This window comes from Coffea arabica, chromosome 1c (genome assembly GCF_036785885.1).
Source record: "Coffea arabica cultivar ET-39 chromosome 1c, Coffea Arabica ET-39 HiFi, whole genome shotgun sequence".
Taxonomy (NCBI): Eukaryota; Viridiplantae; Streptophyta; class Magnoliopsida; order Gentianales; family Rubiaceae; genus Coffea; species Coffea arabica.
In genome coordinates, this window is record NC_092310.1 from 47,664,348 (window position 1) to 47,677,244 (window position 12,897).

The following is a 12,897-nucleotide window of genomic DNA, read 5'->3' on the forward strand; positions in this document are numbered from 1 at the left end:
TCGAATCTCACCCCCGTCCCAACTGAGGGTGAGTTATTTCATAATAGCATCTGTACATATGTTAATGATTGTGAATATAAATTTATTCACATTTTTGCAACAGATCATGAATTCCGCATTAAGCATTAGGTACTTTCAGGAGCAGGAGAAGAAGGGGAAGGGGAAGGGGCAGGGTTAGCAGAACTGGAGGAGGAGGCTCTGAGCATGGAGGCGACATTGATTTTGTGGATATTCTTTGTAATAGGGAACCTCTTGTTCATGATGCTGGGGCAACAGAAACTCATGATTCACCAAATAGGTATTGTTTTAAATATATAACAGATTATTACTACTTCAATGACAATAGCTAGCATGGATTTTACGAAGCTTTTTTTATTATTACATTTTGTAATTTACATGGGGCGGTTTGTCACATTATGTTGAAGGAAAGATTATCCCTTGAATCCTGAAATGCATTGTAGGCTGTCATATATTTGTTGAGAATCAAATTTTCTGAACTGATATTGGCAAGGAATGTTTCGTGAGATCTGTCACAATGCAGTATGCATAACGAAATTTTGGGTCTTTGATGTTGGTTGGAAATGTTACAATTTGGCTGTTTTCTAGTTGAGCAAGTTATGAATTCTCACAAACCTAGGGTGGTCAGTACTATTTTGGGCCTTTAACATTTGTTGATTTGTTGGAGGTGTGTTAATCATGCCTGTGTGATTTTGGGAGGGCACTAGGTTTTCCGTGTTGCTGAACGTCCCTCAAATTTTGATGGTTGCTTTTGCTGCTGTTACACTGATGGAATCAATAATATATATGTCTTCCTGTTGAAATTTTGATGAAAGATTAACTTGGTGATGGTAAAATGTTTTCAGATTATTTATGCACAATATACATCTTGTAATTTATACACGTTCATTGGCATGCTTCTTAAGCACTTATGATGAAAAACATAGACATGTATGTTTGTGTATGTATCTTTAATACTTATCCATCTCAGCTGGAGAGAGAACCAAATATCCATGTCTTGTCAGAAACTGTCTATTGCAGTGTCATACAATGTTGTATAATGCCAATTGGTATTGGTCTATTTGCCTTTGAACCTTAAGTTAATAGAAGTTAACATGCTCCTCATTTTCATCTAATTGCTGGTTCACCCAAAGCTTTAGTGATCATGCTCTCCCAGCTTGAGCAAAACAGGACCTCATTTGCTAACCCTTTCAATTTACATGGGGCGGTCAGACATGGAGAGGGCTGCAATATTTCTACAAGTCCTGCAAGAAGTCGAATAAGCAATGTTTTCAAACTCGGACCGGACCGGCCGGTTTGACCGGTTCAACCGCGAACCGGTCATGTGTCCGGTCCGGTTCATTGCTTATGTTGACCAGGATCAAAAACTAGTCAAAACCGTGAAAAATCATTAAAACCGTTAAAACCGGTTCGAACCTTGAACCGCGGTTTTTCATTTTTTGATCAAAATTGAAAATTCAGTCAAATTTTGACCGAAATTATCTAAACCTAATCGGCTAATCTTCACCTCTTTACTTCACTCTTCGCTTCGCCGCTTCGGTCCGCCGCTTCGGTCTTCCTTCTGCTTCCTCTACAATTGCCGAAATTGCTTGCCGTCTCTAGCTCCTCACCCTTAATCTGCTCCGTCTCTAGCTGATCCATAGCAATCAGCAAAAAGGAAGCATGAAGTTTCTGTTTTTCTACTCACCGCACCGCTTCTAAGTTCTAAGCCAAAATAAACTCTGGAGTCTGGAATCAATCACGGACAGTGATCTATGGAGCAACTCAATTCCTTTTGTTTCGATTCTCAGCTGCTACCCATCAATTCATCAACAGCTTTAGGGACAAAATTTATGATCGAGTATTGTACAACATTACCAGCACTGAAAGTGAACCTGTCGAGGTGAAACATTTTCCCATTCTATTGCACTCCTGAAAGGCCTCAATCTTATACCAGGTTCGTTTATCCTTTTTCCCTTTTTTTCCTTTCGTTGTTGATTATTGGGTTTTGGTTGCCCTTCCGTCCCCTCGGCCCTTTGTATATATACTGCTGTAATTTTTGGGCATATGATCCTTATTAACTTGTCATTGCAGCAGCAGCCTAAATGATTATATTATAAGCTGATCAGCCTAAATCAATTTTTTTTTTATTTGTCCTCAAATTAGATAAGCTGTCAGTCTGTTTGTCCTGCAATTTTCGTTTTTTTTTACTCATTAGATAATTTGGTTGCCCTGTTGTTGAGTTGCGCCGTTGGTGAAACCGGAACTTAAGAGAGGTAGACTCCCACTCAGTTTTTGGCCGACAACCAAAAATGTCAGTTAATTGGTGGTCAAATTTTTGGCCACTCAGTCTATTCTATTGATGTCCGTTTCCTACCTTGGCCTTATGGTGATCGAAAATGTAGGAAACATACAAATTTAAGATAGGCTCTGAAACATGACTCACTGCTGTCTTTGAGGTAATGATTGGTGATGCATAATAGTCTAGTAAGGATTTGTACCAATTTAGATAGAAAGTTTCATGGTCATAAGTGGAAAAAGTTACATATGATGTCCTAGTAAAATCTTAATGTGATAAATAAGTTTCAATTTGTTTTTGAAGCAAAATAAATTATTCTAATCCTTTTGGACCTTCACTGCAAAAGCTACTTTGATCAATCATGCGTAAGCTTAACTTGGCTGACTGGCACAAAAACAGGGATCAATCTCAAGCTTTTTATTTTTTATTCTTGAAGAACGGAAAAAGGAAGAAATGCATCTGCCGGTTTCTACTGCTTTTCTAATTCACTGTTTCACTACAAAGGAATACTCTCAAGGCCCAGTACTTCACTGCTAAATTCCACCAACGGCTTGTTAGGCTGCTGGCCTGGCCACCATAAAGATCTTAAGTGCTTTTTGGGATGGAAGATTAAGAATTCGAATAGTTACAAAGAAGATTATAGAAGCCTCAGAAATTGGACTTGTTTGGACCTTTGATTGTTTTCTAGACTTGTATTGTTTTTTGTTAATTCTAATATTTAGACAATTGGACATGTAAGTTGGATAACTATGTTAATTGTGTGTGTGAATTGTTGGATATTGCTCTTATGTTAATTGTAGTTTAGCATTTATATCTTATTTTGTGCATAGGTGTGTGTGTGTGTTTCCTGATCTAGGAAATTTGCATTTAGATTCAACTCTAATTCTGCTGTTCATGGAGAGGCATGTAGATAGTACACTAACAGGAGATCCAAATTAGGATATATATATATATATATATATATGTATATGTATATGTATATATAATATATTATTTATTTATTTATTGAACCGAGGTTGAACCGGTCCGACCGGTTGAACCTCGACCCTTTCATTTCACCGGTTCACTTAACGGTCCGGGTTTTAAAACATTATTTTTTGTAGGGTTTAACCCGAATGGCATGCATTTTTTACCCGAATCCAGTTTTGATTGGCAGGCAACCCAAAATCCAACTTTCTTATCTCGAGAGATTCGACCCGCCTAAACCGAAGTTCTAATTTCGGGTGGGTTGAAGGCTACATCAGCATTCAGCAAGAAACATTTCTCAGAATATTCTCCCCCTTTTGCTCTCATAAATCGGGTGGGGTTTGTCGTCATAACTGAAGAATCTGTAGGTCTTAGGCAGCAAGGAAGTGCGCCAAAGGTAAGAATCGCATATGACTTCTTCCCTCATCTCATTTGTTTTTGTTGATAATTTGTTATGCTGTTTTTTTTCCCCCTTTTTTTTGGGTGATTTGGTTTTGGATATCCAGCTATAAGTTTCTGGGATCCACAAGCCTGCATAAATTTGCTTAGCTAAAATTTGATCCTGGCTCAGCTACTTGTGATTTGGGCGGGGGGATAGGGGTGGGGTAGAGGGGCGGGGGGAGAGAGGAGGGATAAAGCTGGTAATGGTTGTCCATTTGCTCGAAGCTTCGGCTACACTTCACAGTCACAATGGTAATAGTTGTTTTCTTCAATTATTCTGCATATAATTTTGGAACTGCAAATTGCACTCAAATTTGTTCAATTGTTGGTATAGAAATGCTGATTCTGATATGTGAAAATTTTAAATGGATTTGGGATGCCGGTATGGTGATTTTTTTAGGACATTATCAAGAAAAAAAAAAGTTCAAAAAGATCGAATCTTTACAAGTCCTGCATCTAAAAAGACTTGACTGATATCTTTACAAGTCCTACTCGTAAGAAAGTGGATTAAAGAGTCATATTTGCCTAAAAGAAAAAATTATGTGCCTACTTTGAAATGTTTGCATGTTGGATTTTACGTGGTTTATAGTGGTTCTTGGGATATGATGGCAGGGTTTTTTTCAATCAGTCTACTTTGAAATGTTTGCATGTTGGCTGGGTTTGGAGCTTTCATGATAAGTCTCTGGCAACTGCAGCAGGTTTAGATGTTTGTGTTTGTGACCACTAGTGCAGGGGTAGAACTTGCTGTTATGAACCATGCTCATGTTGGGTACTCTTAATTCTTTGGCACGCTGGAAACCTTTTATTTACAGGAAGAGAAGCTGCAACGAGTCGTCTGCAAGTTTTTTTGTGCAATTTTTTTGTGAACTGGGAATTCCAGTACTCTTTAGTCTCTCAATCTCGGTACACTTTGAAGTTTGAAACAAGAAAAAGGAGAGTCATATGAATATATAATTGTCCTCATTCTATAATATTTCAATTATTATCTACTGATGAAGACTTGAGAAATCGTATCAAAGCTCGCACAGTGATTTAGAATTTGATGTTTAGTGATTTATATCTTTAGAATTTCACAAGTTGCAGCAATATATTTATTGTTTTAGTTAATGTCTTACAATTTGTTCACTACATTTTTTTTCCATTTATTGACAATCAAAAGGAACCAATATATACAAGAAACACCTGTATGTAAACAACTGAATTACAAAGAAAAAAAAATGAAAGGAATGTATTCCAGAAAAAAAAAACCATTATTATGTAATAAAATATTCAATTTCTAAATTGAGTTGTTTTCTCATATTAATCTAGCAAGAAATATAGCGTTTTGCACTGGGACTCCAAGTGACCTACTACACGTACTTAATAATACGAAAGTCACCATTTGATTATACATATCTGGCCACTAATCTATTTGATTTAAAAGCTATCTTAATTTCTTAACCAGTGATCGATTATCGAAAGGCATATTAATGAGTAGAGCTAGATTGATTAAAAATTGATTAAATTCAAAATCATGAAAAATCAGATTCTACCTAAATTCATGATTCTCTTATAGGGTCTGCTTCTACAATTAAAAAAAAAAAGTAAACTCAAACCCATATAAAGTATGCTGAATCTGGATTGAACCCAAGCATTAGTTTGCCTAATTAACATCATCACGGAAACATATAGATACGAGTAATTATATAGTGCGATTGGGATATCATTTCATTAATTAAATAATTATTAGTTTTACACACACACACACACACGTGTGTATCTATGTGTTTATATATATATATATATATATATATATATATATAAAGTAAATGACTTGATAATATTGACATAACTAGTATTCTATCCCAGCAACACTATAAAATTTCCCTGTCCTTGTCACATTAAATTGAATTAGTAAAAGAAAAGTTAAAATTATATCTTGAGAAAAAACCACATATACAATCTATCGGGGGGCATGTCAATGAGTCAAGTCTTATCCAGATCCAACCCAAACCCAATATAGGTAGGATTTGGATTTAATTTCTCAAATCCAGATCCTATCAAAATTCAAACCCTGTAAAAGAGTCATGATTCTTAGTAAAATCTAATTTTCTATTATTCATATCCAAATTTAGAAATATACCAGATCCATGTATACACACACACACACACACATATAGATACAAACACACATATACACATATGTATGTATGTATGCATGTATGCATACATACACACATATATACACACATATATATATGCATACGTATATATATACATAGATATGTGTAAACTTTTCAAAAAAGTAGAAAAAGTGAAAGCAAATAGATAAAAGATTGGATGTGAATACAGTTGAAACTTTGAAAATAAATAAAACTAGTCAGCAATATTTCTTTTTTTGAGTTCATAATATTGCATTCAACTTCTTGAGTATTAATTTTATTATTTTGAAAATAAAAATTAGATGACATTTGTATTATTTTTGAACTGTATATATTTTTAACATATTTTTCAGTTTAGTGTATTCAGAAAAGTATAATGAAAACACATTGGATACCCAAATCCATGAGACTTTGGGTCTGGACTTATTTTTTTAGACTCATAAGGGTTTGAGTCTGGATTTGGATCTAATGAAATTTAATGGATTTAAATCTGGATCAAAGGAATCCAATCCAAACCCTATCTATTTACATGTCTATCTATTAGTGGATAACTAAATTAGATTAATTATTCTTTCCAATATTTATGAGTATCTGATTTTACCTTACCTGTTCTAAGCCTCCTACTAATTGTTGGTGCTTCAGGAAATTCTATCAAATTTTACCTTACCTGTTCTTAATAGGGGTGACAATCAGGTCGGGTCACGAGTTAGCGGGTCGGGTTGAGACATAGGTATTCCAGACAACTCACCAACCCGAATACGACTAGTTTATTTTATTGGGTCAGGTTTCTTGACCTGAACACGAATCACAATGTTCGCAGGTCATCCGAACCTGACCTGTTTCAACTTGACAATTTAATGATAAGTTGATCACTTAAAACAGAAGCACATAACTACTACTCTTCAGACTAATAACCTCTAATAATCAGCAATGTAAGTTGCCCATCGAAATTCAAAAATCCATTCATGCAAATGAGAATCATATGCAAAAGGCATTCACCAAACATAATACAAATCCAAATGACTAAGGCATAAAATGACATAACATAAGTTGAGAAGCATAATCACAAGTCCAAACTCCCAATATCATCATCAAATTCAAATGGCCACAAGCAATGAAAACTAAAAAGACATAAGATAATAACAAGTCCCATATCATCAATTCATCATCAAATCCCAATGGCTGCAAGCCATAAACACTAAATAGCAATAAAATAGACATAAAACTGAAACATAATCACTGGTCCAGGTTCCAAGCTCAAATAGTGAATTGATACTTCTCTTCCAACTTCCAAACTTCACTAAATCAAGGAATGCAAGTACTTTTTAAGTACCCTGCAATGTAGACATCAAAGTATTAATGCCTAATGGTGATACATATAAGTACAATAAAATATATTATGCTATAACATTTAGCTCACCAAAGTCAATGACTTAGAGGTTGACCACATTAGAGTTTGAATCTTCAACAAATTGGACATCATCTTTTGATATGTTCAAAGACATGATGTCTTAAGTTATATCCTCCAGCCTCAAATCTGTCATCTCTGCATTAACAAGATAAGAAAAATAAAATGAGTATAACATACTAAAGAAACAAAGTAGATATTAGAAGATCTCAATTTACTAATTTTACCTTTCTCCCCAAACAACCGATCTTTAGTACATACTAAAGCTTCAACTATTAGTGGTGACAAAATGAACTATGGAATTGGTCTAGAATCCTATCATCAAGGCTAAAAGCAGATTCTGATGCAAACAGTTTATACAGGAACACATAAGATATTTCTAGCTAATTTTCTAGATCTAAACATCGATATCGTTGAGCCTTCCAATAGTCAAGAACATGAATCTCATATTTTCTTTTACTTCTTGGCTCATCTAAATACATTTCCAATTGAGTTTTTTGTGCACCACATATAAATTCAAAACTATCAAATTCCTATTGAACATGACATTGAAAGAGAGATATATTAGACATGAAAATGAGAATAGAACATTTTTAAAATCACATGGAAGTATATAAATTAATAAGTCAATACTACTAAAAAATATTATCATCACACCTTGAAAACATGTGCTGATTGTTTTCCTTGTACTTCTGCTGCATCAAAAGAGGTCTCATTCATCTCATTGCTACCTTGAGAACAAGAGATAATGGCTGAGACATCTTACTAACTCTAACATATTCATTGAAGAGATTAAAAAATGTATCCCTGACCTTTGTTAGTTCTGCAGACCCTGAACCATATAATTTTTGATAACTAAACTCAAGAAACTGAAATTTGTATCTAGGATCAAATACCACAGCAATGGCTAACAAAATATTGAACTCAGACCAATATTTGCTGAAATTCACAAACATCTGTTCAGCAAGTTTCTTCATAAAGCCATCAGAACTGTGACACTCCTCAAACAACTTTAATTGAATCAGAAAAACTTGAGGAAAGTACAAGTTAGTAGTTAGTTACTTAGATCTTGAGAAGGCCATGGTTGCATCATAAAAATTTTTTTAAAAACTACAAAAATTTTCAACTCTTTCCCACTCTTCTGAAGCTGGACAGCATTGAAAATTGGAATCACTCAATTGTAAGTGACAAAAGGCAAGACAGTAATAAAGAGCACTTGAAAGCATCTTATAAGTGGAATTCCATCTGGTTGGGACATTCTGAACTAAGGCCTTTTTAGAATCACGGGATGTTTGTGCTATGCATTGAGTAAACTTTACTTTTTTCACTTGAGAGCCCTTCACATATTTCACACATTCCCTTATTCTATCCATTGAGACATCAATTTCTTTCAAACCATCTTGCACAATCAGATTTAGAATATGAGCACAACACCTCACATGAAATAAAATACCATCATGCACCAAAGCACCTTTCAACTTAAGTTGATTCTTAAGTATGTGAACACAAGAATCATTTGTAGAAGTATTATCCAAAGTGATGGTGAATAATTTCTTTTCAATGCCCCAATTACTTGCCAAACTATAAATTTTTTTTGCTAGAGCAATTCCACTATGAGGAGGAGGCATATAAGAAAAATTCAGAAATTTTTTTTACAGCACCCAATTATTATCAATGAAGTGTGTGGTCAAGCTCAAGTACCCAGCAGTAACTACGAAGCTCTATGCATCAGAAGTCAAAGCAATTCGACTAGGACATAATTGTAGTTCAGCCTAAAGTCCATCAACTTCTTTAGCATGCAATTTTTTTATATCTACCTTAGCGGAGTTTCTAGTAATATGTTTAACTTGTGGTTCCAAATATGAACATACATTTCTAATTCCCTCATATTCGACAAATGAAAATGGCAATTCATGTTTGATGATTGCATGCATCATTAAATCTCTAGATTTCTCTTGACTAAACTGAGAATTTCTTGTGGACAAAGCTCCTCAATCAGCAGTAAGAAGATATTGACCAATGTTTTTAGTTGTCATTTTTTGACATTTTTTTATATGTCGAAGGAGATTACCTGTCCCCTTTTTACTCTCTGCAGAGTAGATACGCTTACATTTTTTGCATTTGCATTTCAATTCCTCATTTGGTTTTGGAGTTAGGACGGTAAAGTAAGCCCAAACTTCAGAAGTTATCTTCCTCTTTTTCTTCCCTTCAACAGCAGGGTTAGGACATTGAGACTGGCTCATTTCCATTGTTTCTTCAATGCTGTTGTCACTACCACTATCATCATCCACCTCAACTGGATTTGGATTTGTATCACTTTCATCCATCTGTTAACCAACAAATAGATATACATATCATTGCCAATTCAAGTTAAAATTACTCTTGTTATAGTAGCAAATCGGAATCCATCTTTACAAATCTTAATCACACAAGGCTGTGTACAGCCCAACAAATTAAGAAGGCAAATATTGAATCATAGTTTGGAAAGTCATTTTCCATCAAAAAATTCCTATATACAGTTTTATTTGGCTATCGAGGGCACGCGCATGCCCATTGGTTAGATGCACAACTGCCGGTGCCCACTGCTGATGTGATAACTATAATACCGTTTGGATTAGTTGTTTTTGGGATTGTTTTTGAAAAATTTTATTGTAACAGAATTTTTATAGTATATTTTAGAAAATATTTTGAAATATTTAAGAGTAGAAGAGTTTTTAGAATATATTTTGAGATATTTTTTAAATATTAAAAAAAATTAGACTGCTTTTTAGAGTTTTTTTTAAAATTTTTAATAGTATTTGAAAAACTCTTGAATCCAAATAGGGCTAATAGGTGGTTTGTGAATACCCATATGATCAATTTATGTTTTGGGAGACAATATTCTGATCGTGTCCAGAGTTGAATCTATTCAAACTCTTTATCTACCAATTCTATTGCAGCAGAAGTTGAGTAGGTAAAAATCAATATTTCATCGATGTTTTGAGTAACTTACTTTCCAATATTAAATAAAAGTCGCACGGATCTAAAACAAATTCATGTTTAAGTTGTATAAGACGTATGTAATTTCTTTTTTTTTTTCCTGGCATAAATTTCTTGGTCTTTGGTGACTGCATTGAGCTCCTAACTAATCTAAAATCAAGCCTTGTTGGACCATTTTTGAGATCACTCTCCAAACATAATTTTCTCTATCGTTAGTATGCAATTTCTATATTACTCCAGCTTACTTAATTCTATATTGTCATGTGTTGAGACGGGTTAGCGTCCTAAAGTCAAAAACATTGAACGAAATATGTAGAAAGCTTCCATAAGGTTGTATATGCACGAAATTTTGTCCAACTTCCAAAAGCAGAAACTGGAAGCTCTTGAAACCCGTTTTCAGTCAAAGGTCAGTATAAATAGAACGCCATGTTTTGTTCACCCTAGAAATTCTAAATATCGAACGAGTTGCAGTTGCTTCACAATCCATTTAAAGACGATCATTCTCTTACTCCTTTTCTCCTAATGAATCAGAATGCTCCCGATTTGTAACTTACAAGATCAGTCAATTTGTGTGATAGATCTAGTTAATGCGTCCAGGGATTATGGATCCAAGTTTGATTGAGGGCTTGCTCAATCTCTTTTATTTTTATCTACTTGCCCATGCATGCATGCATGCATGGTTGCGTATGATTACGTTCGAGATGCTAAAACCGTGTAGACATACACTTAGAGCGTATATTTCTTATGAAACTAACGCATGCTTGTCATGAAAGTAGCAATGTAGTTATAGTATATTGCGAGGATTCGAAGGTTTCTAAAGATTTCTTTTTTGGGGGGTAACATGAGGAATACTTGCTTGCTCGTTGCATCTCTGGACTTCTTTAACCTTTCAAATCAATAGGACCTTGCAGTGATTCTGAAATTTTATAGGCAAGGGTCATATAGATTGATCAGAAAATATCCACAACTTACAATAACTTGTTGCAAATTAATATTGGCTCATCATACAAGTAAGTACGACACAAAATTGCTTTGAGCGGTAAGAATTGATTTGATTTAGCCGTGGTGGTTGGTGGATTCCTAAAACTTTTCCTTTCCTACTTTCCTTATTTGTTAATGAATTTTGGGAAAATCGCCAATTTGGTCCTCAAACTATTTCACTAAAGCCGATTTGGTCCCTTAATGTTTCATCGCATGAATTAAATCCTTTAACTAAAATTCTTGTGCCAATTGAGAACCTATACGGTGGCACCACCCAAAACATATGTTTTTATACCCAGACCAACAGTGAGGCAGGGGCATTTTTGGAAACACAAAATACAATATTTTACGGGAAGCAAGACATCATCATTTTGGGACCAAATTAGGAGCAAAAGAGCAGCAGAAAATGGAGGAAGAAATAGGGACCATTTCTCTGGTAAACTAATTTGTCAAAAGCCAATCATTCATCTTGAATTTCAACAATGATCTTTTTAAATATTCACACTCCTTAAAATGTAAAGCATCGTATTCACAGATTAAGAGGAGGGGGGAAAAGATTCCTCTGCAAAAGTCAAGAATGCTTATCCTTTAAAGTTCACTTCTGCAACTCTAGTTCAATTAGTTTTGGACTGAACATTATCCGCCGAATAGTCATGTTAAAGAAAATTTTCCTAACACTGCAAGAATGGAATGTGCCTAAATCTCTGCATAGGCTATACCAACTACTATTATTAGGCAGCAAAATCGCAAAAAACCCGCATAGTCTCAGACAAAGCTAACATTCATCCAAATCCATGCCTAAGCAGCATCAAAGCTGCTGATGCAAGAACCAGTGGAGGTGTCACTACAACTGACCCTTCTTGATGTTTGCTTGCCTGAGGCAGGTATGAGTAAGCAACTGCTGAAATCCCAATGGCAATTAAAATTCCAATGCAACTCGGTAGCGCACTGAACAAAGTCAAGGCTATTTCGTCTTTATAGTCAAGCTCCGGCGAAGGGGAAGACAGAGGAATTTGATCGAAAGTGAAAGGCGTTTCGTCAAGAAATTAAATGCGCAAAGGACAGATGCTCAGTCGAAGGAGATGAGATGAAATCGACTCAATAGTTAACGGAAAGGAAGGTAATGAATGGGCTAGGAAGCCACCTCTTCTGTGGACGCACTGGAGTATGACCCGGGACAGGAAGAGAAAGACTTTTTCTCCGGCGATCTTTCTCTCATAAAGCCAAAGACGCCCCAAGACAAGGTACAACTGTTGGGAAGGGGACATGATCAATAGAACCTGGCTGGATCCGGGCAAGGAAGGAGAAGACAGCACAAAGTAATCCAACCTGGCAGTGAAGGAGAAGAAGTGGGGGTAGAACAGATGGGTCAGAGAAATTCCTAGAATTAGCAAGCACGGCTTAGGTGGAAGCAGAGAATCCGGCGCTCTGGGAACTCACTTCGGAAGTCTAACTCAAAAGCCGACGAATCCGGTGCTAGTCTTTACTGCCCTCCTCCCTCCCTAGCTACTTGAATACCAGTCAATCTCACATCAGACAATGAAATGGGTTCTATGATCAGATCAGCCAAGCCAAGAAGAATCGTTGACGAAGAATCAGAATCCATTCTCTGGGATCTTTCTTCTCTGCCATTGCTGCCTTGCGAGCTCTATAATATTAGGCAAATCAACAGAGAAATCATGAAG

At 35.5% G+C, this 12,897-nt stretch overlaps 1 long non-coding RNA gene across 1 annotated transcript; it reads left to right on the plus strand.

The window, feature by feature from the left end:
• The first annotated feature begins 1,524 nt into the window (after window positions 1–1,524).
• LOC113724830 (uncharacterized) lies at window positions 1,525–4,688 on the plus strand. The gene is made up of 3 exons (XR_011814319.1): window positions 1,525–1,954; window positions 3,440–3,659; window positions 4,436–4,688. It is a non-coding gene; the product is annotated as an uncharacterized lncRNA (long non-coding RNA).
• The last annotated feature ends 8,209 nt before the right edge of the window (window positions 4,689–12,897 follow it).